Here is a 27,397-nt window from a genome sequence, read left to right on the forward strand (position 1 = left end):
CCTCTGATTTGGTACCTTTGTTCTTTCAGCATGTGGTTCGGTTGCATGGCATTCCTGAGAATATTATTTCTGACAGAGGTTCCCAGTTTGTTTCAAGGTTTTGGCGAGCCTTTTGTGGTAGGATGGGCATTGACCTATCCTTTTCCTCGGCTTTCCATCCTCAGACTAATGGCCAGACCGAACTAACCAATCAGACCTTGGAAACATATCTGAGATGTTTTGTTTCCTTTTTGCCGTTGGCTGAGTTCGCCCTTAATAATCGGGCCAGCTCGGCTACCTTGGTTTCTCCATTTTTTTGCAATTCTGGGTTCCATCCTCGTTTCTCTTCAGGACAGGTTGAGTCTTCGGACTGTCCTGGTGTGGATTCTGTGGTGGATAGGTTGCAGCAGATCTGGACTCAGGTAGTGGACAATTTGATCTTGTCCCAGGAGAAAGCTCAACTTTTCGCTAATCGCAGACACCGTGTGGGTCCCCGACTTCGTGTTGGGGATCTGGTTTGGTTATCTTCTCGTCATATTCCTATGAAGGATTCCTCTCCAAAATTTAAACCTCGTTTTATTGGTCCGTATAGGATTTCTGAGGTTCTCAATCCTGTGTCTTTTCGTTTGACCCTCCCAGACTCCATTTCCATACATAATGTATTCCATAGGTCGTTGTTGCGGAGATACGTGGCACCTATGGTTCCATCTGTTGAGCCTCCTGCCCCGGTTTTGGTGGAGGGGGAATTGGAGTATATTGTGGAGAAGATTTTGGATTCTCGTGTTTCTAGACGGAAACTCCAGTATCTGGTTAAATGGAAGGGTTATGCTCAGGAAGATAATTCCTGGGTTTTTGCCTCTGATGTTCATGCTTCCGATCTTGTTCGTGCCTTTCATGCGGCTCATCCTGGTCGGCCTGGGGGCTCTGGTGAGGGTTCGGTGACCCCTCCTCAAGGGGGGGGTACTGTTGTGAATTCTGTGGCTGAATTCACTCCTGTGGTCACAAGTGGTACTGCAGCTTCTGAGCTTCCTCCCTCAGGTGTTCTGGTGAGCTCGTTAACTGCTTCATTACTTGACTCCGCCTGATGCTGCTATCCTTGCTCCTTGTCAATGTTTCAGTGTTGGATCTGAGCTTCTCCTAATTGTTCCTGTGACCTGCTGCTCTGTATAGCTAAGTGCCTTTTGCTTTTTTGTTGCTTTTTTTCTGTCCAGCTTGTCTTTTGTTTTGCTGGAAGCTCTGAGACGCAAAGGGTGTACCGCCGTGCCGTTAGTTCGGCACGGTGGGTTTTTTTTTGCCCCCTTTGCGTGGTTTTGCTTTAGGGTTTTTTGTAGACTGCAAAGTTCGCTTTACTGTCCTCGCTCTGTCCTAGAATATCGGGCCCCACTTTGCTGAATCTATTTCATCCCTACGTTTTGTCTTTTCATCTTACTCACAGTCATTATATGTGGGGGCTGCCTTTTCCTTTGGGGAATTTCTCTGGGGCAAGTCAGGCCTATTTTTCTATCTTCAGGCTAGCTAGTTTCTTAGGCTGTGCCGAGTTGCCTAGGTAGTTGTTAGGCGCAATCCACAGCCGCTTTTAGTTGTGTTTAGGATAGGATCAGGTGTGCAGTCTACAGAGTTTCCACGTCTCAGAGCTCGTTCTTGTATTTTTGGGTATTTGTCAGATCACTGTGTGCGCTCTGATCGCTAAGCACACTGTGTTTCTGGATTGCCTTCATAACACCTGTCATTAGCAAACATAACAGTTACCGCTCCCAGTCGCGCCCTTGGGTCTCAACCAGCATGCGTAGCATCTGTTTGAGGGTACCATTGAAGCGTTCACACAAGCCATTGGTCTGTGGGTGATACGCACTCGATACCAGGTGCTTCACCTGCATTGTCTTACAGAGAGCCTCCATTAGGCGAGACATAAATTGGGTCCCTTGATCAGTAAGCATTTCCCTGGGAAATCCTACACGTGAAAAGATGGCCAACAGGGCATCCGCCACCTTATCTGCCCTAGTTGACGACAGAGCTACTGCCTCTGGGTACCGGGTAGCATAGTCTACCACAGTAAGGATGTATTGCTTTCCAGAGCTGCTGGGGATGGCCAGCGGGCCCACAATGTCCACCGCGATCCTCTGGAAAGGCTCCTCTATCACTGGCAAAGGGAGCAGGCCCCGCCTTCCCCACTCTTTGACAAGTGATACAGGAGCGGCAGTAGTTTGACACATCTGTCCCCATCTTAGGCCAATAGAAGTGTTGAGACAGCCGGGCCTTAGTTTTGCTGATCCCCAAGTGTCCAGCTAGCGGGATCTCATGGGCAATCCGCAACAACTCACCCCGGAATTGCTGCGGGACGACCAGCTGTCTTTCCCTCAACCACTCCTTTTGTGATTCTCCGGGTACTGTCTCCCGGTACAACCTTCCTCGTTCCCGGAACACCTTCTCCTTATCAGCCTCAGAGAAGAGCGTCCCGGCAAGTTGTCTCAAACTCTCTAGGCTCGCATCTGTGTGCAGAGCGGCCTGAAACTCCTGGCTAGGGGAAGCCAGAAGCGACGTCAGGGTCCCTTCCCCACGGGAACCCTCTTGGACCTGCTCTGGGTCCACCTCTGGTTCAGTCACAGTGATGACTGAGGAGGGTCCGGAAGGCTGACAGTTATCTGCGTTCCGGGCACTCTGACTGCGGGTGACAGCAGCTACGTAGAGCGACGTGGCTGGGCACACCTGTACCTATGGACACATTAACCTTCACAGAAAAATCATTATCAGGTTCAGCTGCCACAGGTACAACATTTTCACCATCAATCCTAGGGAAAAATGGTTATTAGATGCATCATTACAAGATAAAGCATGGTCAGGTAACACATGCGATCTCCCATCATCATCATTAGGGTTAACGTTACCCTTATTAGTAGATTGGGGAGGGGTATCAGTGACGTAGTATGCAAACATCCTCCCCAAATCAGTCCCCAACAAAACATCAGTGGGCAAATTATCCGACAGCCCCACTTCCTTCACCCCGCTCCCAGCACCCCAATCAATAAAAACCCGGGCCATCGGTAAGGGACAGCTGATGCCCCCAATCCCAGTGACAGTTAGGGTTTTCCCCGGAATGATTTCTTCAGGGGCCGCCAGTTCGGGTCGGATGAGGGTTCGTTCAGCCCCGGTGCCCTTGAGGCCTGTAGCAACATGGCCTCCCACAGTGACAGGCTGTACGTTGTCACACACCCTCCCAACCACACCACCCACCAAAAGAACTGCTGCATTAGGCCCTGGGGCCTTGGCTGGGGTGTTCTTCTGCTTGGTTGGGCAGGAGGGACTGATATGACCAGTCTGATGGCAGGTGAAACACGTGCGAGGTTCGGTGGTAGGTCTGGTGTTGTTGGCCACAGGGACAGGACCTCTGGTGTGTTGGCTGGCAGGGGTACTGGCGTTGGTTGCAGGCTTACCCCCTCTCCAGCTGGTGGTGACTGGCTTCCGCACTTCCGATCTACGGTTGGCCTCATAGGCATCGGCAATCTGCGCTGCTTTCGTCACGTCTTTGGGTTCTCTGTCCATCACGAACTGTCGCACCTCAGCTGGGCAAAGATGAAAGAACTGGTCTTTGATCATCAGGTCTCGCAGCTGTGCAAAGGTGGTCACTGACAGTCCTTGGGTCCACTGGTCAAAGTGGGTCCCCAGTCCATGCACCACATCACTGTAACTGTCGTGTGGGCCACGTTGGAGGGTCCGGAACTTTCTACGGTACACCTCGGGTGTAAGCTGGTACTTGGCTATCAGAGCCTGCTTGATGGCCTCATAGTCACCATCTTGTTCTTGAGGGAGGGCAGCGAACGCCTCCAGAGCTTTACCTCTCAGCCCTGGTGTCAGGTATCGTGCCCATTCATCTGTAGGCAGCCGGTACTGTCTGCAGGCTTTCTCAAAGGCCCGCAGAAAAGTGTCCAAGTCCCCGTCCTTCTCCATAACAGGAAAGTGATCGGGCCGGGGCTTAGGTATCTGAGCGCTGCTGGGCTCACGGCTGGACTGGGACGACCCCTGCATTTGCAGTTGGGCTAACTGCAGCTGGTACTCCCGCTCCGCTTGCCGCTCGGCTCGCTGGGCCTCTCGCTCGGCTCGCTCGGCCTCTCGCTCGGCTCGCTCATGGTATTGCTGAATCAGCTGCCGACGTCCCTCTAGGTCATCTGCGGCGCATTGTTGCAGAGCCAGCTGCAGGAGGAGGTCTGCGCCCCCCTGGTTGTCAGTAGGGCCCGTATTCAGTGGTTGGACCTCTGCTGCAGCACCATGTTCGCTTGTGCTGGCTTCTGCGGCCTCTGGGCTCTGTGGCCTGGCTTGGTCTGCTTCAAATTGCACCAGTTCAGCGACCATTTGAGTCTTGGTCTTACCCTGGGGGTTCAGGCCATGGCACGTGCATATGCCAGCAAGAAAGTCCTTCTTCTGCTGGTTGTACCAGGCTTCCCCTTTCGCAGCCATGGTTGCCAAATAAAAGATAGGATAGAAAAACAAAGAGAAAGGGAAGGGATAATTACCAGTACGCAATTGTCTCACAACTAAAAAGCACTGAGTTCGTTCTCCAAACTTATTTGCGCAGAGTCCTCGCAAGAACTTTCTGCAAGTTTTTAGTGAGAGGAATGATTACTCAAACCAAATCACTAATGCTCTAAGATATCCCACCGCCTTGCCACCAATTGTCACGATTCCCCTGACCGCTGTCACCAATTGGTCAGGATTCCCACAGTGACCGTCACCCCTACGTCACGGATTGAGGTGACTTTAGGCCAACAGACGGCTATCACATGTGCAGGGGAGCTTATCTTAGTTATCCCTCCACTCCACGATGTGATGAAGGCTATTGACCTCTTAGTTTACAGCAGGGGCTTATTCTAGGTATCCCACTGCTTTTCTATATACCACGAACTGCAGGGATTTATGTATATCCCGCTTACAGTTCCACTTAACACTTGCAGCTCTCTGGCGCCCCCCTTACTCTCAGGTCAGATTAGGTACTGCACCCTGGGTAATTAGTCGCCAGAAAGGCTGCCTGCTATGTACTGGCTATTGGGCACGCTGCAGCGACGCGATAACTACTCCCACTCAGGCAGGAACAATAATTATTAACGCCGCAGCCGCTACAACATAACCCAAAAGTCTGCACACTTCTCGCTGCCACCAGCTTCGATTAAACGGGTCCGAAGCTAACCCAACACAGTAGCGTAATTCTCTTCAAGAGACAGGGTACGGCTTTTAGAGCATGGAGAACTGAACTAACATATAATAGTATATCCCATTAACAAATTAGGCAGTGCTTTATCAAAAATATTTTATAAAGATGTTACAAATGAGACAATTGCAAATATGTACATGGGTAATTATAACATAAAGGGAATAAATGGGAAAAGATAACACTCACATGTTAAAAGCATGGCGGACACCCCAGGCTAGTGCAGTTTCCATACATCCCAGTCCATGGGATGTACTCAGCTCTTCCAGGACAATAGGACAAGAAGTCCAGAAGAAGAAATCAAGCAGAGAGACTGAGCTGGGGAGCCTGCCATACACTTAATACCTTAAGGCTTTGACATCACAGAAGGGCTGGCTTATCCAGACCCTCCTCTCTCTACATTCTGAGTACTTCAATCTTAAATTTATCTACTTGCTATAACTTCGCTACAACACATGACAGAGTCAGACCAAACCTATCATTCATCTCGGATTAACGTGAGCATTCTAATGAGATCAAATATGTCCTATCTGGGATACATATTTACAGAGAAAACCCTACTTCTTTACCAGACGGAGTTAGAAGCCCGAGTTTCAAGGGATGGGTAGATACACCGAGTGAGGATAAGAATATATATTTTCGTATTTCTAGCTTAAATCGTTTGCCTAATATCTAACAAAAACTAAACAAAGAATCTTTCATGAATTTTTGGAGCCACTTTTCCATTTCTAACTGGTGAAGGTGGGAGGGGTGAGGGACTTTCCTCTGAGCCTGGAATTTACGACCCCAGGGCAATACAACCCCCTTCTAGCATACAGTCTGTAGCCCAGAGAGAAACAAGTAGAGTCAGCTAGTGAAGGGGGGGTTTAGCCCACCTCATGAGCTGAAGAGCAACTAAACTTATATGATATTTCATACCATATCGTGACACCTGGCAATTGTCTTTATTGACCAATTCTCTACCTGGCTTCTTCACTTTCTTTCCACTGACATTCCCACTATCATCATGGGTGACTTCAACATCCTCACTGATACCCTTCAGTCAACAGCCTCCAAACTTCTGTCCCTTACTTCGTCTTTTGGACTTACTCAGTGGTCCTCCGCAGCCACCCACACAGACGGGCATACACTAGACCTGGTCTTCACCCCTCTCTGCTCTCTATCTAACTTCACCAGCTCCCCTCTCACTCTATCCGACCACCATCAGCTTACTTTCTCATCCCTGTCCTCCTCACCGGTCACCCATGTCCAGCAACATGCGCACCCCTGCAGAAATCTCCACACCGAGACACCCAAACACTCTCTGACTCTATTCTACCACTGGCATCCATATCCTCGCTTCACGACACAGACAGTGCCACTGCTTTCTACAATGCCACTCTTGCATCAGCTATTGACACAGTTGCCCCTCTCGTTCATGGCAAAGTGTGACGTATCAATAGCTGGCACAATTACACCACTAAAAAGCTCCGGCAAGTGTCCAGGGTTGCAGAGCAGCGTTGGAAGAAAACACATTTGCAATACGACTTTAATGCATTCAAACAGGCAACACTCGCTTTCAAATCTGCTCTCACCTCTGCTAAACAGGCCTACTTCACAACCCTCGTATCTTCCCTATCCTACAACCCCAAACAGTTATTCAAAACCTTTAACTCCCTCCTCCGCCCCCCACTGCCCCCTCCAGCCTCCCTCATCTCAGCTGAGGACTTTGCACTCACTTTAAAAATAAGATCAACCAAACAAGGCAAGTCTTCATAATTCAACCACCACAACTCTTTGTATAACAGACAAATGCCCAAACCCCATAACCTCCCCATCCAACATCACTGAAGGGGAACTTAATTGTCTCCTCTCCAAATCGCACCTCACCACCTGTGCGTTTGACGCCATCCCATCCCACCTCCTCCCCAACCTAACCAAAACTCTCTTCCCATCCCTAACCCACCTCTTCAACCTATCACTAACTTCTGGTACCTTACCCTCTGCTTTCAAACATGCCACAATCACGCCTATCCTTAAAAAGCCAACCCTTGATCCAGCTGTTATGTCCAGCTATCGTCCAATATCGTTGCTCCCATTCGCTTCCAAACTCCTGGAGCAGCACATCCAAGCTGAACTTTCCTCCCACCTCTCATCTAACTTGCTCTTTGACAATCTACAATCTGGTTTCCGCCCCCATCACTCAACTGAGACTGCCCTGACTAAAATTACCAACGACCTGCTTACAGCCAAAGCTAACGGACAATACTCTATACTCCTCCTCCTAGACCTGTCCTCTGCTTTCGACACAGTTGACCACTGCCTTCTACTACAGATACTCTCCTCCTTTGGCATCAAAGACCTTGCCCTATCCTGGATATCCTCATACCTTTCCAACTGCACATTCAGCATCTCCCACTCCCACACTACCTCCTCATCCCACCCTCTTTCTGTTGGAGTCCCCCAAAGGCTTTGTTCTAGGACCCTTACTCTTCTCAATCTATACACTTGGCCTAGGACATATCATAACGTCCTATGGCTTCCAGTACCATCTATATACTGATGACACTCAGATCTACCTCTCTGGCCCAGATGTCACCTCTCTGCTGTCCAGAATCCCGGAGTGTCTATCAGCCATATCCTCCTTCTTCTCCTCTCGCTTCCTCAAACTCAATGTGGACAAATCTGAACTCATCATCTTTCCTCCATCTCATAGATCTTCCTAAGGGTACCGTCACACTATACGATTTACCTACGATCACGACCAGCGATATGACCTGGCCGTGATCGTAGGTAAATCGTAGTGTGGTCGCTGGGGAGCTGTCACACAGACAGCTCTCCAGCGACCAACGATGCCGAGGTCCCCGGGTAACCAGGGTAAACATCGGGTTACTAAGCGCAGGACCGCGCTTAGTAACCCGATGTTTACCCTGGTTACCAGCGTAAAAAAAACAAACAGCACATACTTACATTCTGGTGTCCGTCAGGTCCCTTGCCGTCTCTGCTTCCCGCACTCAGTGACTGCCGGCCGTAAAGTGAAAGTGAAAGCACACGTCACCGCTGTGCTCTGCTTTCACTTTACGGCCGGCAGTCACTGATTGCGGGAAGCAGAGACGGCAAGGGACCTGACGGACACCAGAATGTAAGTATGTGCTGTTTGTTTTTTTTTAGTTTTACGCTTGTAACCAGGGTAAACATCGGGTTACTAAGCGCGGCCCTGCGCTTAGTAACCCGATGTTTACCCTGGTTACAAGCGAACGCATCGCTAGATCGCATCGCTAGATCGGTGTCACACACACCGATCTAGCGATGACAGCGGGAGATCCAGCGACGAAAGAAAGTTCTAAACGATCTGCTACGACGTACGATTCTCAGCAGGATCCCTGATCGCTGCTGCGTGTCAGACACAGCGATATCGTAACGATATCGCTGGAACGTCACGAATCGTACCGTCGTAGCGATCGAAATGGCAGTGTGTGACGGTACCCTTACCTGACCTATCTATCGCAATTAACGACATCACGCTTTCCCCCTTACCGGAAGTCCGCTGCCTCAGAGTAACCCTTGACACTGCTCTGTCCTTCAAACCACACATCCAAGCTCTTTCCACCTCCTGTCTCCTTCAGCTCAAAAATATCTCCAGAATCCGTCCTTTCCTCAACCGTCAATCTACTAAAATGCTTGTGCATGCCCTCATCATCTCTCGCATTGACTACTGCAACATCCTTTTCTGTGGCTTCCCTGCTAACACCCTTGCACCTCTCCAGTCCATCCTTAACTCTGCTGCCCGACTAATTCATCTCTCTCCTCGCTACTCCTCCACTTCCCCCCTCTGCAAATCTCTTCACTGGCTCCCATTTCCTCAGCGTATCCAGTTCAACTTACTAATACTGACCTACAAAGCCATCCATAACCTGTCTCCTCCATATATCTCTGAACTAATCTCTTGATATCTTCCCTCAGTAATCTCTGGTCCTCCCAAGACCTCCTTCTCTCCTCCACACTTATTCGCTCCTCACCCAACCGCCTCCAAGACTTCTCCCAAATATCCCCCATCCTCTGGAATTCTTTGCCCCAACATTTCTAATTATCAACCACATTCGGATCCTTTAGATAGAACCTGAAACCCCACCTCTTCAGGAAAGCTTACAGCCTGCACTGACCCTGCTGCCTCCTCTCCACTACCGCAGCTACAGCCTCACCAACACCGGAGCAGCTGCAACCCTCAACCTATTGTCTCTTTCCCCACCAATCATAGTTGATGGGAGGTATGTATCATGGAGGTGTTTGTCCTCTGTGATGTAAACATGGAGCAATGCTCTAGTGCACATAGTAATAAGAGGCTTGTTTTATGCATCTGGATCAGGTTTACGGGTAGCCTAAGAGATGGCTGAGTCTGACTGCACACATACTCCACCTCTAGGTGTGATTCACACATTAAAATGGAGTCTGTTTGTTTGACACATGGTCTGTGTGTGGAGGTAAGAAAACCTCCTGTCTGATGTCTATAGACTGAGCTGGTATACTGGAGGCTATCCAGCTTGTGTGTCCTGTACAGTCTCTAAAGTGACTTTATTAAACGTTTATTTTCCTTTGCTTGTGACATGGTTTATGAAGCACCAATAAACCAGCCTGGACATTTAACAGAAATGGTTCCTATGTTACCTCACTACGCACCCAAGTCAGTAGCATTCCCATAGTATTTATTCCAAGTGCACAAAACTTACAAATGTTGAGTTGGTGATAAGAAGGAGAAAAAACGGAAGGCAAGAGACTGTATATACTTGTAGAAAGATGGGTGACCAGGTGACTAAATTTACTTCTCCATAGTTTCCAAAATGGCTACCAATGGTTTCAGGTTTTTTTTTTTCCACTTTACAGTAGGGAGGTCAAAAGACCAAAAGGCTACACAAAACTATTAAATATTGTCTTCAGGGATGGCTATAAGTATCGTGTTATTACTTATGTGGAAATTCGCTCTAATTTGCACAGGAACACATAAAACGCTAATAGATGAGGAAGCAGTTCCGACATAGTAATAAACAATAGTATATTATGTGTAACCTACCAACTATCAGAAACCACAGTTTCCTGATATTTCCCACTTTCCCTGGAAGTCTGAGTGATGCATAGGGCGGATCACTGTGTGCTCAGTCCATGGCATCATCGATGAGGATGGGAAGGACGACTTGTCATGCTTCGGTCCATAGGACTGCGTCACACCAGGGAGGAAACTGATCGGGATAGAGTGTGACCTTTTAGATGATGTCAGCACTAGCAGCAAGCAAGAAGCTGTCAGTAATAATGAAACTCTGACCGATGACATAATGCAAGCCTAGAAAAGATAGGAAACAGGAAACCGTGAGAAACAGGGAGGAAAATATATTTACTGCTCTGCGTGATGCTATGAGATCGTCTTCTATATAGATACTGTAGGTGTGTACATGAGCCATATCAGATCCCATAGTTGTTGCGAAATCCCCCATAATAAAGGAGGGCTGTAATCTCCTCGTTGAAGCAAATTTTCCTTTAGGTAGTCTAGGAAAACTGAACAGGGCCAGATGTAGATTAGTTGAGACCCCTGAGAAAGTAATATTTTCTGTGTTAAAGTTTTTCTTTTTTTATGTGTTATGAAAGTTACAAACACATCAGGTGGAGATCACAAATTGGGTAGAATACATTAAAATGACAAGTATGAAGAATGAGAATGCAGAGAATCCGCATCTCTTGGCAGAAAACGCAGGGTAAAACACTTGTGGTTTTCCAGCGGAATTGATGCGGATTGCTGGCTTTCTTTTTTCTGCAGAATAGATGCGGATTCTAGTGCGCTTTTGCTGTGCGGATTTGTTGTGAACTTTGTCTTTTGTGTTTGAGAGAGAGAGAGAGAGTAGTTTTTGCTGACATTTTTGGGTTTTTGCTTTTTACTTCCACAGTATGTATAAATTAGTGAACAGCTACCAAGCGAAAACCGCCAGAAGAACGGTCACTTCTTTTACAAAGGTGAAGCGGTTAACAGACTCTCAAAAGAGCAAATGTATGAACTGAATGTACATTTTTACATTGCAGTGCACATGATCATTCCTCTTAGCATTTAGTAAGCCCTTTTACAGGCGGGTAACAGAGTGTACTAAACTGAAAAAAAAACAGACATCGTGTGCACATACCTGTTAGGCACCTGTCCCAGATCTGAGCTTTGCTACCCTCATCCCGGTCCGCTGAAATCTGTTGGGCTTTGCAGATGGCCCTGTGTAATCCGCTGTGATCATCTGCCTGGGCCCATGTAAGGCTCACCAAGACACACAGCTCTGTCTAAAGACTTTTAAGTGCTCTGGAGTCCTGTCTGCCTGCAGTCTACAGGACCTCTGCTACCTGTTACCGGTCTGCTGTCTGCCTGCAGTCTACAGGACCTCTGCTATCTGTTCCCGGTCTCCTGTACACCTGTGGTCTCCAGGACCTCTGCTACCCGTTCCCGGTCTCCTGTCTGCCTGCGATCTCCAGGACCTCTGCTACCTGTTCCCGGTCTCCTGTACACCTGTGGTCTCCAGTACCTCTGCTACCTTTTCCCGGTCTCTTGTTCACCTGTGGTCTCCAGGACCTCTGCTACCTGTTCCCGGTCTCCTGTCTGCCTGCGATCTTCAGGACCTCTGCTACCTGTTCCCAGTCTCCTGTCTGCCTGCGATCTCCAGGACCTCTGCTATCTGTTCCCGGTCTCCTGTACACCTGTGTTCTCCATGACCTCTGCTACCTTTTCCCGGTCTCTTGTTCACCTGTGGTCTCCATGACCTCTGCTACCTGCTCCCGATCTTCTGTCCGCTTGCTTTCTACAGGACCTCTGCTACCTGTGCCCGATCTCCTGTCCACTTGCGTTCTACAGGACCTCTGATACCTGTTCCCAGTCTCCAGTATGCCTGCGTTCTCCATGACCCCTGACACCTGATTCCCAGTCTCCTGTCCGCATACAGTCCCTAGTACCTCTGCTACCTGTTTCCCGCATGCCTCACCTACCTGCTGCACTGATGCCAATGGCCTGTGTGCTCATCCAGACTTTGGGCTTGGAGGATCCGTCTCACCATGTGAGCCTAAAAATACTCTAAGGGTGTCCACTTCAATTTACACATCCACTTCCAATAAACCTGGAACTGAAAATTCAAGCAACAAAAGCAGACAGAGAAAAGAGGAAAAGAGAGGCGAGGTAAGCAAAAGGGAGTGAAAATAATTAGAGGGAAGGTGATACATAAGGCTTCTTTCACACTAGCGTCAGAATCTCCCCGTCGCAATGCGTCGGGGAGAGATTCCGACGCTAGCGTTTGCTGCATTGCACAATGGGTGCAGCGGATGCATTTTTCCGGCGCATCCGCTGCCCCATTGTAAGGTGCGGGGAGGTGGGGGCGGAGTTCCGGCCGCGCATGCGCGGTCGGAAAAAGCGGTCCATCAGGAGAAAAAAACGTTACATGTAGCGTTTTTTTCTCCCGACGGTCCGCCAAAGCACGACGCATCCGTCGCAAGACGGATGCGAAGTGTGGCAATCCGTCGCAAATGCGTCGTCAATAGAAGTCTATGGGGAAAAAACGCATCCTGCAAGCACTTTTGCAGGATGCGTTTTTTCTGCAAAACGACGCATTGTGACGGATTTTAAAAAACGCTAGTGTGAAAGTACCCTTACTTAGAAAAATAGATATAGAAGGTGTCTCCCAAACCCTCACTGGGAAAGATGATTAAGCTCCGCTATAAAATTAGTCTCATATCATCTGAGCAGTGAATCCAAGGTGACCAAATAAAATCCCATCTTGAAGGATTCCCGATAGTTTTTTTCTCATTGACGATTATCAATGAGCGTTTCAGATTTACTCAGTTGAGGAAATTGAAGAGGACTTCCAAGCTCCTGCGTTCGTTCTTCTTGTAGCCCAGAATATGTATGAAATTAGTTTTTCGTTATGCTTAGGAACATCAGCGATAGCTCTGTTCAGTGGTGCCTCCCACAGGGAGCATTTAAAGAGTGTTTTAATTTTGTTTTTATAAATCCACAGTACACATGAAAATTAGAAGTTTTGCAATATATCTTATCAGCTAGATTTTATTTTTGTATTAGAACTATCCATTTCTTTATCCTCTTGGACTGGTATTTTAATCTCCAAATTCTCATATCATGGTCATAATGTGTCTTCAGTAGGAATGGGCGGACCTGTAGATATTCGAGTCCGTCGGGTTCGATCGACCTTTATAAAAAAAGTTTTGGTACCAGAACGGTACCCAAATTTGACCCTGAACTCGCACTACATTTAAATGAATAGGGGGCCCAAACATCCGGCAGTTGCCACACTGTCCCCTGTGTGACAGCGTGGAAAATACCGGCTCTGCCAAGCGGTAACCTGGCTAAAGTCCACAGTCGCTGGATGTTGCGGACCGCTGTGGGTTCCTATGCTGTCACACAGAGGATAACGTTTGAGCCAGTGGCTTTGACCGGCAGTGACAAGTTTACCGATGGTCAGGGGTCCGCTGCTACTGTCATCAGTATCGCCTACTATCGTTGATAGCAGCTAGAGCAGGCAGTGCTGATGAGAGTATTTGCCAGCCGGCGCCTGTGCATAGTAAGAAATATGCCAGTGAGATATGTAATTAGCGCAGTGCGTGAGTCGCTTACTGTACATGTATTTAATACACTGGCAAGCGGGGTAATGGTTTTGGGGTTGATGTCAGCTGTATAATGTCTGCTGACATCAAGACCAAGAGTTAGTAATTGAGAGGTGTCTATCAGACACCCCCATTACTAACCCCATAGTCAAAAGTAATAAAGACACACACAGACAAAAGTTCTTCAATTTAACAAAGCATTCCTCGAAAATTATCTTCTTTTACCCATTTATTACTTTTAAAAGATAAAACCGTCCAAAGGTGTCCGCCGTAAATCCATCCCGCGTCCCACGATGATCCCCAACTTTGCCACATCTGGATGCAGTGCCAAGTGTTGACATCAGTAAGGTGACCGTTCAGCACGGCATCCGGCACACACTGACAGTAGCATGTGAATTTGACTGTTGTAATGAATGTCAACATCACAGCTCGCAGAGTGAAACATTTCTGGAAGACCAAGCAAAAATTTCAATGAGATCTGCTCGTAGGATTTCTAGAGAGGCATATCAAAACTCCAATTTACTGCAAAAGACCTTCAAAAAGATTTAGCAGACTCTTGAGTTGTGGTACATTGTTCTACTGTTAACAGACACAAGCACAAATATGACCTTCATAGAAGAGTCATCATAAGGAAACCTCTCCTGCGTCCTCACCATAAAATTTAGCTGCAGAAGTATGCAAAACAACATCTAAACAAGCCTGATGCATTTTGGAAACAAGTCCTGTGGACCAATGTGGTTAAAATAGAACTTTTTGGCCACTATAATCATTGTACAGTATGTGTGGAGAAAAAAGGAACAGAATTTCAGGAAAAGAACATCTCACTAGCCATTAAGCGTGGTAATGGATCAATCATGCTTTGGGGTTGTGCTGCAGCTAATGGCAGGGAGAACATTTCATGGGTAGAGGAAAGAATGGATTCAATGAAATTTCAACAAATTCTTAATGCAAACATAACACCATCTGTAAAAAAGCTGAAGTTGAAAGAGAGAGGTTTCCACAAATGGATAATGATTCTAAACGCACGTCAAAATCCACAATAGACTACCTGAAAAGGCGCAAGATGAAGGTTTTATGATGGCCCTCACAGTCCCCTGATCTGAACATGGTTGAAAATTTGTGGCTAGACCTCAAAATAGCAGTGCATGCAAGACGACCTAGGAATCTCAAAGAACTGGAAGAATGGATGAAAATTACTCAAACAAAAACTGAAAGTCTCTTGGCTGGTTACAAAAATAGTTTAGATGCTGTAATACTTGCAAAAGGAGGTGCTACAAAGTACTAACCATGCAGGGGGGGGGGGAGATACACTTTTGCTTTGGCCTGTTTTCTTTTTTTATAATTTTTTAAATGTAAAAGATGAGAATGTATATTTTTTTGCCTAAAATATTACTGTAGCCCTTTGAGAGAACATTTAATCTTCAACTTGCTTAATTGTTCACAATTACAGTAATTTGGCCAGGGAGGCCACATTTTACATGCCACTATAAAGCAGACAGCTGAGTGCTTCAGCCGGCAGCTGTTTACTTTACCTGTGCTTGTTATCAAAAACAGAGGGGCCCCCACATCTTTTTTTTTAATTTTTTTTTAACATACTAGCCAATCATAGAATTTTAACATACTGCGCAGTGGAGCCGGAAATGCCCACACCGGAAAAGCTTGTTGATTGGCTGTGCTGCAGCCTTTCAACAAGCTTTGCTCAGGCTTCCGAACCCAAACAGTAACACAGACCTCCGGGAGAAGTCTGTGTTCAGGGTCCGGGCACGGACCCCTAACTTTCCTGTTTGGGTATGCCTATCACTACTCTCCATTACTATCCCCAAAAACAATTACCCCAATTACCATCGCACCTGGGCAATTGGGAAGAGCTGAGGCTAAGCGCCAGATTTGGCGCATCAAATATGATGCACCACTTATGGGACAGCTGCAGGCTGGTATTTGAAGTTTGGGAATGACCCAATAACCTGGGCATTTTAAGCCTGTTGATATAAGTCCGCAACTGTCTGCTTTTCCTCAGCTATTTATTAAAAATAGGGGGGACCCCAAATCGTTTTTACCATTTAATTATTTTGTACTGATAAAGAAATAAATGAATGAATGAAAAATACAAAGAAATAAATACATGAAAAAAAAAGATGTGCGGCCCCACCTATTTTTTATTAGCAGCCAAGGGAAAGCAGACAGCTGTGAGCTGGTATTATTAGTCTGGGAAGGGGCCAATATCCATAGCCCTTCCCAGCCTATTAATATCAGCCCCCTGCTGTCAATTTTGCCTCTGCTGGTTATTCAAAATAAAGAAGTCCCTAAAAAAAGGACATGAGGGACCTATTTTTATTAACTAGCTAAGGCAAAGCAGACAGCTGGGAATGGATATTAATAGGCTGGCAAGGGCCATGGATATTGGCCCCTTCCCAGCCTAATAAGACCAGCCCACAGCACCCCAGAAATAGCGCAACCATTAGATGCTCAAATTCTGACTTTTAACCTCGGCTCTTCCTGCTTGCCTTGGTGCTTTGGCAAGCGAGGCAATATTTTGGGGTTGTTGTCCGCTGACGTCAAGCCCAGAGGTTACTAATGGGGCGACGTCTATCAGCCCCATATGTAAAAAGAGAAAAAACACACAGGACAACAAACTTTAAAAAAAAAAAAAAAACCTCCCCAACAATTTCCCTCTTTCCCCATTTATTGAAAAATACATAAATAAAATGCAAACCAGTCTGCTGTAGTCCAAATGGAGGTCCCACAGTGATTGCAGTTTTCTTCATCCGGTTTATGGAGCTCCAATAAGAGAATGCAGCTCCATAGACTGGAGCTACTTTTGGGTCTCACTCTGTGCTCCATGAGAACCTGGCTGCTGTGAATTGAAGTGACGACACTAAGGTTATCTCAGTTCACATGGACCCATTTTCACTAGATCAACACAAGTGCCGGACTGATGAGTGCCTGCCCTCGTGAGAATCAGCGCCTGTGAACTGAGGTAACCTTACTGATGTCACCTCAGTGTACAGCAGCCGGGTGTGGAAGGGGTTGCTGCTCCAGTCTATAGAGCTGCATTCTCTGAACGGAGCTCCATAGGCTGGAATAGGAAGACTGCGATCATCGTGGTACCTCCATTTGCACTACGGTGGACTGGTGTGTATTTTATTTATTTTTTATGGGGGAGAGAGGGAAATTGTTGGGGAGTTTTTTCTCAAATAAACATTTTTTTATTTGTTTTTTTTTTTTCAAACAAAATTTTTTTTCTGTTTTTTTTCTTCCATTTTTTTTCTTTAGAGATTAGTAATGTTAGTATCTGATAGACTCTGCCCAATTTCTAACCTCTGGGCTTGATGTCAGCAAAGATTTCATAACTGTCATTAACCCTTGCCAATGCACCAGGGCAAGTGAGAAGAGCCCATCAAAGCGCCAGAATTTGGCGCATCTAATGAATGTGCCTTTTCTGGGGCAGCTGCAGGCTGCTCTATTTAGGATGGGAAGGATTCAATAACCATGGGCCTTCCAAGCCTGAAAATACCAGTCCCAGCTCTCTGCTTTAGGTTGGCTGGTTATCAAAAATGGGGTGTTTTTTTTAAATTATTTATTTAAACAATTAAAAAAATTAAGTAGGGCACCTTTATTTTTGATAACCATCTAAGATAAAGCAGACAGCTGAGGGCTGCAGCCCGCAGTTGTTTGCTTAATCCGCGCTGGTTATCAAAAATAGAAGGGACCCGATGTCTTTATTTTTATTTTTTATTATTATAATTATTATTACTATTTTAGGCCGGTTTCACACGTCAGTGGCTCCGGTACGTGAGGTGACAGTTTCCTCACGTACCGGAGACACTGACTCACGTAGACACATTAAAATCAATGTGTCTCTGCACATGTCAGCGTGTTTTCACGGACCGTGTGTCCGTTTGGAAAACACGGAGACATGTCAGTGTTCGTGGGAGCGCACGTATTACACGGACCCATTAAAGTCAATGGGTCCGTGTAAAACACGTACCGCACACGGATGTTGTCCATGTGCAGTCCGTGTGCCGTGCAGGAGACAGCGCTACAGTAAGCGCTGTCCCCCAGCGTGGTGCTGAAGCCGCTATTTATTTCTTCTCTCCAGCATCGTTCGCTGGAGAGAAGATAGATTTTTCATATTTTTTTTTGGGTGTTTTAAAAAAAAAGATCCCTGTCCCCAACCCCCTTCAACCCCCTGTGCGCCCTCCCCCCCCCCCCCCCCCGCTGTTAATAAAATACTTACCCGGCTCCCTCGCTGGCGCTGCTTCCTGTCCTCGCCGCAGCTTCTCCTGTATGAACGGTCACGTGGTGCTGCCCATTACAGGGATGAATATGCAGCTCCACCCCTATGGGAGGTGGAGCCGCATATTCATCAATGTAATAGGCGGCACTACGTGACCGCTCATACAGGAGAAGCTGCGGTGGGGACAGGAAGCAGCGAGGGAGCCGGGTAAGTATTTTATTAACAGCAGGGGGGGGGGAGTTGGGCGCACAGGGGGTGGGAGGGGTTGGGGACAGGGATCTTTTTTTTAAACACCCCAAAAAAAAATAGATTTTTCATATCTTCTCTCCAGCGAACAATGCTGGAGAGAAGAAATGAATGGCGGCTTCAGCACCAGATGCAGGGGACAGCGCTTAACTGTAGCGCTGTCTCCTGCATGGTGCGTGTGGTCCTCAGTCGGCACACGGGCTGCACACGGATGCCGCACGTGTGCCACACTGATGTGCCACATAAACGCACGGACACACGGACACGGATAATTCCGGTACCGATTTTTCCGGTACCGGAATTATCTGGACGTGTGAGACTGGCCTTACATGGTTCGCCTGCCAATCACAGCCATGCCAATACTTGGGGACAGAAGTGCCCACACTGGAAAAGCTTGTTGATTGGCTGTGCTGCCGAACCCGAATAGTAACAAGGACTTCAGTGAGATGTCCTTGTTCGTTCGCCCTTCTCTAGTCTTCAGTGAAACAGATTTTCTCATTACTGAGATGGGATACGATAGTTGGTGATCATAAAATTCTATGGAGAACTGTGCAAATTGTCTCTTCGGAGAGGAAGAGGACTAGACCTCTAGTGCCACCTATTGGAAGTAGCAATCCTAACAGTCAATGTCGACCCTTTAACGAGTCTTGTCACATAACTTAGGATAAAAGCCAAACCAGAATCTTAATTTGCAGACACTGTGTTTTAGGGTACTGCCCCTCATTAGTGCAAAGTGGAGATCTGGTTTGGCTGATTGAGAGGCGTGTGACCGGGATCCAAGAAGTATCGTTTCTCCTTGCGGAGAGTGATATGTTAAGCATGTCGAGGTGAGGAGACTTAAAGCCGCAATGCTCCTCTGGGAAATATGCAAATTGTCTCTTCAGAGAGGAAGAGAACTAGAACTCTAGTCACTGGCGGACACAGTCAGAAAAGGGCCCCTGTGCAAGAACAATATTATGGACCCTTTGCAGCCCGAGAACTCCTTAAAATGCAAAATTGCACTTGCTTTGGAGCGAGGAATGGGCCCCCTTACCTCTTGGGCCCCTGTGCGGCCGCACAGGTTGCACCAATGGTATGTCCAACCCCTGACTCTAGTGCCACCTGTTGGAAGTAGCAATCTTAACAGTCAATGTCGACCTTTTAACGAGCCTTGTCACATGACTTAGGAGAATAGCCAAACCAGAATCTCAATTTGCAGACACTGTGTTTCGGGGTACTGCCCCTCGTCAGTGCAAAGTGGAGATCTGGTTTGGCTGATGGAGAACTGTAACTGTCATTCCAGGAGAATGTCTGTGTCGGCTTCTAGTTCCTCCCTCCTCTGTAGAATTTAAAAGCACCAACAGTAATTTCCTATCTCAGTATTGGCAAAATGTGTCTTCACTGAATAAGGATTTTACTCACAAAGTGAAAGTGAAAGTTCAGTCCAGGAGGAGAAAGAAGCTGATTTATCTGATTAAATATATTACAAAGTTCCTTATTTTCATGTATACTATTGATTTATGAAATAAAAATTATAATAACAGTGACTCTTTAATTGGAACCTGTCAGCAGTGTCAGGTCGGCGCCATTATACTGTGATTAAAATGATACCCTGGTTGATGAAATCCGTCTTGGAGTTGTTCTTTAATCTTTATTTTCAGTTTTGAGTTAATGATATGCCCATGCTCTGGGGCGACCTGTGGGGGAGTCTTCATGTGGTTCTCTGATTTTAGGTATTACATAGTAACATAGTAACATAGTTAGTAAGGCCAAAAAAAGACATTTGTCCATCCAGTTCAGCCTATATTCCATCATAATAAATACCCAGATCTACGTCCTTCTACAGAACCTAATAATTGTATGATACAATATTGTTCTGCTCCAGGAAGACATCCAGGCCTCTCTTGAACCCCTCGACTGAGTTCGCCATCACCACCTCCTCAGGCAAGCAATTCCAGATTCTCACTGCCCTAACAGTAAAGAATCCTCTTCTATGTTGGTGGAAAAACCTTCTCTCCTCCAGACGCAAAGAATGCCCCCTTGTGCCCGTCACCTTCCTTGGTATAAACAGATCCTCAGCGAGATATTTGTATTGTCCCCTTATATACTTATACATGGTTATTAGATCGCCCCTCAGTCGTCTTTTTTCCATCAGTATGACTTCTGACAGGTCACTGATCCCTCAGTGACCTGCCCCATATTTTACATAATGAATATTATATATATGTATATGTATATCTTGGGGGAAAAAATCCCCTTCTATAGGCAGGCGCCGTCTTGGAGGAGGAATTTGTTTTCCTCTAGTAAGTAAGTTCGCCTATAGCTGCTAGTGCGCAGGCACTGATGGCTCCATTTTGAAACAGATTTTTATTTTTTTTAATGAATTTATGGATAACATCAATGAAATTAATCACATACACATTATATATCCGATTTTGCTGCAGCGCAGGCGCCGCCTCCAGCACCTGCCTACAGAAGGCAATTTTTTCTTCAAGATAGCACTATATATATAATACTCATTATGGAAACTAGGGGGCAGGTCACTTAGGGATCAGTGACCTGTCAAAAGCTATACTAAAGAATACATAAGCAAAGCACCATATGAAGACCCCCCACAGGCCGCCCTGGGGCACAAGCATATCATTAACTCAAAACTGAAAATAAAGATTACACAACAACCACAAGACGGATTTCATCACCAGGTATCATTGTAATCAGTATAAGGACGCCAACCTGACACTGTGTGTAGGTTACTGTGCAAAATCCTGCTGACCGGTTCCCTTTAAGTGATATATGAGTGACAGTCTGAATAAGATGATCGAAACATATCCAAAACAGAGTACTTTGGGTTTGGACCACCATGTGTGATATAAAGAACCCTCTCCCCAACAACTACAAAAGAAAAGAGGGGAAGACCCCGGGAAAACCTGCGCCAGCCTCTGGGGTGTCAAAACCAATTTTATAAGGATCTCATAAGAGGATTCAGCCATGGAAGTATTAATTGAAAGCTAAGCCATATCCTTCCAATCTTTAAGACAAAGATTTCCCCAGATCCTCCTACTTTTTTTTAGAGGAGAAGCAAATTATTTGTACAAGGTGGAATTATTTCCTGGTCTACCAAGGTTGAGTAGGAAATATTTGGAAAAGTAGGTGAAATGATGAATTGTTTCTGCCATGGCCTCACAAAATCCATTCATACAATAAATACACAAAACACTTTTATTGTGGATAAAAAATGGCCGTGTAGTTTATTCAGGGTTACATAAATTAAATAAATACCAATAAATAAACTCATCAATTAAAACCAAAGTTCCAGACTTTTCCAGTAAACCAATCCACCCATACATGGGTGATTTTCCCACAAGGCCAAGGCTCAACGAGACATGCCCCCCCCCCCCTTCCCCCAAACAACACAGCCATTTTTCAATAATAGACTGTAAGTCTAAGTTAAAAATGTCCAGGCCAATATCCGATAAATGGACCAAATCGGACCTATAAAGGCCCAGTAAAAAACCCTCCAATTCTGAATGCCTAAACGAGAATCCAGAAATCAAAGGGAAACATTTCTCCATCGATTTATTAACCCTCCTTCGGATTTTATCTAGAAAAGAAAACCGATTGTTATGCCATAATAATCTGGGGATAATCTCGGGAAAAACGAATGATGAGTAAGGCAACATTTGCCTCAGACAAATAATGTCAGATCTCATAGCCGATAATAAGTCGAGAGTCCTGATTTTTCCTGAGATCATTACCAGAGACATGAAAAATAATTAAATCGGGGGGAAGGAAATTTAATTAAACATTTCTTTATTCGAGCCACCAGGCAACACCATTTCAAACCACAAACTCCAAGCCACCAGACCTGAATATCAGAATTGTTAAAAGATAAGTTTTCAGTATAATATCGCTGGCTGGCCCTCTTCTGGGCCCAGAAGACAAAAGAGTGTCCGACTATCCATATAACTAGCGGACCTGAAAGAAAACCAATAATTAGTAATCATAAAGATCATCTCTGACATATAACTTAAACCTCTTGGAGTTCCATCTACCCAATTCTTTTATCCCCACATCGGGAAGCCCAGCCCTAGAGGCCTCTGTGGCTGCTTCAATTCGAAATGAATGAGAAGTAATTCTAAGGTGCTTCAAATTTAAAAAACTCAAACATTTCTTCAGAATAAAGTTAAATTGGAATACTGTGACCGGAGATAAATCTTTATGAATGAACAATGGGCCTTGTTCAAAAGGTCTAATCTTAAGCCAATTTGACAAGTTATTCACAGGGCAAATGATCGGATCAGAGACTGCATTGATTTTCAACCTAGATCCCCTGCCTAACTGATCCGTCTTGGATTTTCTAATAAATAGAATTAAAAAGGCTTCATGAATTTGGACATCTGAGATCATGAGTCCTGAGGGCTCAGATTTCTTCGTGGAAACCACTTCGCCAATGCGAAGAGTTCCCAAAATGACAAGGAAAAAATGGAGCTAAATAATAGAGCTTCTTCAGAATTCAAACAAACGTGGGTGAGATTAGAGCATAAATCCTTCAGTAACGAGAGAGATATAGGTCTCCTCGCGTCAGGTAAAAAATTAGATTTCTTAAAGCCTTTTAGAAATTGTTTCACCGGAAAAAGATTGGTTAAAGGAATGCTGCCAGAAAGTTTAAGGAAAAATGAAACTCCTGCAAGGCATTTCGCTATTGCAGAGTAAGACAAACCTTTCTGAGCCATAGATTCAGCAAACTTTAGCGCTGCTACCGGGTTTGAAACTAATGGGTCAAAATAACGCAGGTCACAAAAATTATTCCAATTCCGCCATGCAGCTGAATAGTCAGCCCATGATCTTTTAGATAAAGACTGTGTAATAAAATGCGATATTAGAGTGCAATCGTGTCCCAAATTGAAGGGGATAAGGGAGTCGCTTCTGAATCCGCACTGGGAACCTGTACACAAAAAAAATGCGACCACTGACAATTGAGTAACGAGTCAGTTATACTTAGAAATTTGCTCCGTCCCAAATTAGCCTTCAGCCATATATTACGTTTTAGACATTGCAGAACCAATTGTCTCAAAATTTTAGCCACAACAGTATTCTTAGAAGATAAAGTGTTAATAGCAAAAACTATTGTTTGGTTAGAAGAAAGGAGTAAAATTCTCGAGTTCTGCATTAGCGACCTCCAGACATAGATTCCTGCAAAAATTGAAAAAAGTTTTAAGACCATCAAGTTGGAAGTTAACCTCTTAGACACCCAACTTAAAGACCATTGGAAGGAGGTCCAATGGGAGTTAAATAAAATACTACCGCCAAGATGGCTATCGAACAAAAAAAGAAAAGGAAAAGAATCGGCCGACACAAAAGATGACTGCCACACAGATCTGTCGTTATGATCTGACAAGAAGGAGAGCCATATTCTAGCGTCCTCCTTTAGGTCAGAACGAATCCTAATATGAGAATGAGAAGAAGATACTCCTTTAGTGGCATCATATAAGCTTCTACAAAAAGTTCGACCTATCGGAATAACACGAACCGCAAAATTCAATAATCCTAACAAGCACTGCAATTCTTTGAGAGTAACTGTTGTGAATTCTGCTCTTGGGTTCCCTCCAGTGGTTGTTGGTGGGAATGCAGTTGTCTCTGACTCGCAGTCCTGGCCAGGTGTATCGGATAATTACAATTCTGACTGGGATATTTAGGTGTGCAGGATCCTTTAGCCCTTGCCAGTTGTCAATGTTTCTTTGGAAGTGTTGGATCGCTGCCTGGCCTCTCCTGCTTATCTGCCAGTTCAGCAAAGATAAGTGTATGTTTCTTTTCCTGTGGCACACATGCAGTGTGCTTATTTTCAGTACTGTTCGTTTGTTTTTCTTTTGTCCAGATTAGACTGGGTCTGTGTTTTCTCAGTCTGGTTGGTTTCACTGGAGTTGCAGATTTATGCTCCTACATCTTTTAGTAGATGTAGGAAGTTTTTTGTATATTCTGCTGTGGATTTTTTTGAAGGGTTTTAATACTGACCGCACAGAACTCTGTCCTATTCTGTCCTATCTAGCTAGAGTGGCCTCCTGTGCTAAATCCTGTTTTTTCTGCCTGTGTGTGTTTTTTCCTCTCCGACTCACCGCCAATATTTGTGGGGGGCTGTCTATCCTTTGGGGATTTTCTCTGAGGCAAGATAGTATTCCGATTTCCATCTTTAGGGGTATTTAATCCTCCGGCTGTGACGAGGTGTCTAGGTGTGTTAGGTACACTCCACGGCTACTTCTAGTTGCGGTGTTAAGTTCAGGGTTGCGGTCAGTATAGTGGCCACTTTCTCCAGTGAAAGTTCTCATGCAGCTCCAAGGTCACCAGATCATAACAAGTAACCTTGTCTTTGGACAAAAAATTAGATAAAGCAATGCGCAATTTCAAAATTTTTTCTTCCGGAAGTCTAGATTCCATTTTATGAGAATCAAGAGTGATTCCCAAAAACTCAATGGATCTATAAGAACCGACTGTTTCTCGTGAGCAATAGGAACGCCGAAGTGATCGCACATTTGAATAAATTTATTGAGGGCATCCGCGCATGCGGAAGAACCATACGGACCAACAAACAAAAAATCGTCTAAATAATGAAGGATACTAGCATCCTTACAATTACATTGTAAAACCCAGTGAAGAAAAGAGGAAAAACTCTCAAAATAAAAACAGGACAAAGAAAAACCCATGGGTAAGCATTTATCATAAAAGAAACAGTCATCAAAATAAAAGCCTAGCGAATTAAAACCGGATGGGTGTACAGGGGAACAGTCTAAAAGCAGACTTAATATCTGACTTGGACATTAAGGCATCGGTACCAAATCTCTTAAGGATCTCTAATGCAGAATCAAAAGAAGAATAAGACACTGAAACTAAAGACTTGTCCACTTCATCATTCAGGGATGAACCTAATGGGTGAGATAGATGATGAATTAGCCGGAATGAGCCCTCATCCTTTTTTGGTACAATACCCAAAGGAGAAATACGAAAGTTAGGGAACGGCGGAATTAAAAAAGGGCCTGCCACTCTGCCTAGTTGAATTTCATGAATAATTTTATCCCTAGCAACCTCCGGGTGGGCCTTTAAAGAGGGTAAATTAGAAACAACCAAACAGCCCGCCCCTTTAAATTGAGGAACAAAAATTCCCTCAGAGAATCCATAAAAAAGCAATTTACTGGTCTCCTGATCGGGGAATTTGCTTAACCATGGGGACATGTTTGCCAGAATCACTGGCGCCTGCGCTTTTTGCATTAGGCTCCTTAGCAGAGGACTGCTGAGCTGCTTGCTGCTTGAAACATTTAGACATTGGGTGCGAGTTACCACAGAATGAGCTTTCGTGGCGGAATCTACAATTATTGTTCCACTTGCAAAAGGAATCATTGAAAGCGAAACAAACGCCACGTTTCAAAGTACTAGAAGGGGGTTGTTTAGTATTGTTATGTCTCTGTGGAAACATAAGGTTAATCCACAAACCAATGTCCTTAATTCCCCAATGGAGCTCAGGATGAACTGATAACTTGTGCCTGAAAGCTTCATCGTAATTCAGCCAGGCGCCAGGCGAACCCGCCAAAGTTACGATAAGCTTCCAGTATTATATCTAAGTGCTGAAATAACTTACTGCAGAGATGGGGAGATTTTTCACCCAAAACTGCAGCAAAAATGGAAAACGCTTGTACCCAATTGTTGAAGGATTTAGCATTGGTGCGTTTAAAATCGTCCGAATCAGCTTTATCATCTTTCTTCTCTGATTTTGAAAGCTGATCCTTTCTAGGTAGTAGTGAAAAAATATCAACGTAGTGATTATTCCAAATAAGCTCTTTAACAGAAGGGCTTAAGTAGAATTCCAAGGGAGACAGCTCGCATGTCAGAGCTTCTTTAAATGTGTTAATAGGAATAGTGTTAGCTAGCGGAGTGTCAGCAATTGCAGCATTGTGCGCAGCTGATGAGAACGCAGGGGGAGGAATAACCTCCATCAGTGTTTCAGCTAACACTTTCCTGATTATGTCAGTTAAGTGTGAGTGTGGGACAGACATAGGCACATTGACAGTCTCACCCCTTGATGAATGCTGGTCGATCCTCTGGTCTCTACAGTGGCTGGAGCTCAAGCCCTCCGTGTTGGGCAAGCTCGTATTGGAAGCTGCTGCGAGCGGCGATTCCTCCTCCTCCTCTGACAGCGACGTCACAGGGTCCTCCCGGACCGAAGCGCTGGCTTGGACCACAGATGAGGAAGCCGCTGCTGCTGCAGGAGCCACTGACACCGCAGCGCTTTTACGGCCGCGGTGTGCTGTGGGCCTCCCGTCCGGAACAGCTGAGGCGGACGGCGCTCTGTTCTGACGTTGGCGGCGGAAGTCTCGCGAGACTTCTGAGGAGGGCGACGCCGCGACCTCCCTCTCACTTCCTGGACACCGCGGCTGGAGGCAGGCGGCGACGCTGAAGGGGAGTATGGGGTCCGCTGTCTCCTGCGCCTCACTGCCGCAGGGGATGTCGGCAGGACCGGGGGAGCTTGACACGGCGGCTGGAGGGAAACTTCTGGAGGAGGAGGGACCGCATCAGCTGCTACCGAAGGAGGTTCTATAGCGAGGCAGCGCTGAAGCCAGTCCACTCCGTCCTCGGCGCCGGCTCTAGTCAGGAGCTGTTGAAGGAGATTCTCCATCCTCAGGTGCCTATTCTTCTTTTCTTCTTTCTCCGGCAGAATGACCAAAACCCCAGAAACAAGGGTTTATATATTCAAAAATTGGGCGCCAAACCTCCTAACAGCCAATGAAAAACCGTTATAATAGGCGCCAAACATACCAGAACAAACTGGTTAAAACCACTTTCAAAGATTCACAGCTGACTGACTTGACCTTTAGTTGACCTTTCTTTCACAGAAAGCCATATAAATAATACAGGGTCTATGAGGCCATGAGACCCCCGCTATATTATTTCATATATTTACACGGGGGAGGGGGGGGGGCTAACATTATACTTCCTACATAATTGTGTCTTACATTAGTCCATAAATACCATCACACTGTGACACAAAAATGCAGCAAACATAGGCCCCAAATCATCAAAACACTTTTTTGGAAACCAATTTTGATGAAAAGTGTGTAAGGAGGAGAGCCAGCCTCGGCGTGCCTTAACGGGACGATTCT

The sequence above is a fragment of the Ranitomeya imitator genome, chromosome 4 (genome assembly GCF_032444005.1).
Source record: "Ranitomeya imitator isolate aRanImi1 chromosome 4, aRanImi1.pri, whole genome shotgun sequence".
NCBI classification, from domain to species: Eukaryota; Metazoa; Chordata; class Amphibia; order Anura; family Dendrobatidae; genus Ranitomeya; species Ranitomeya imitator.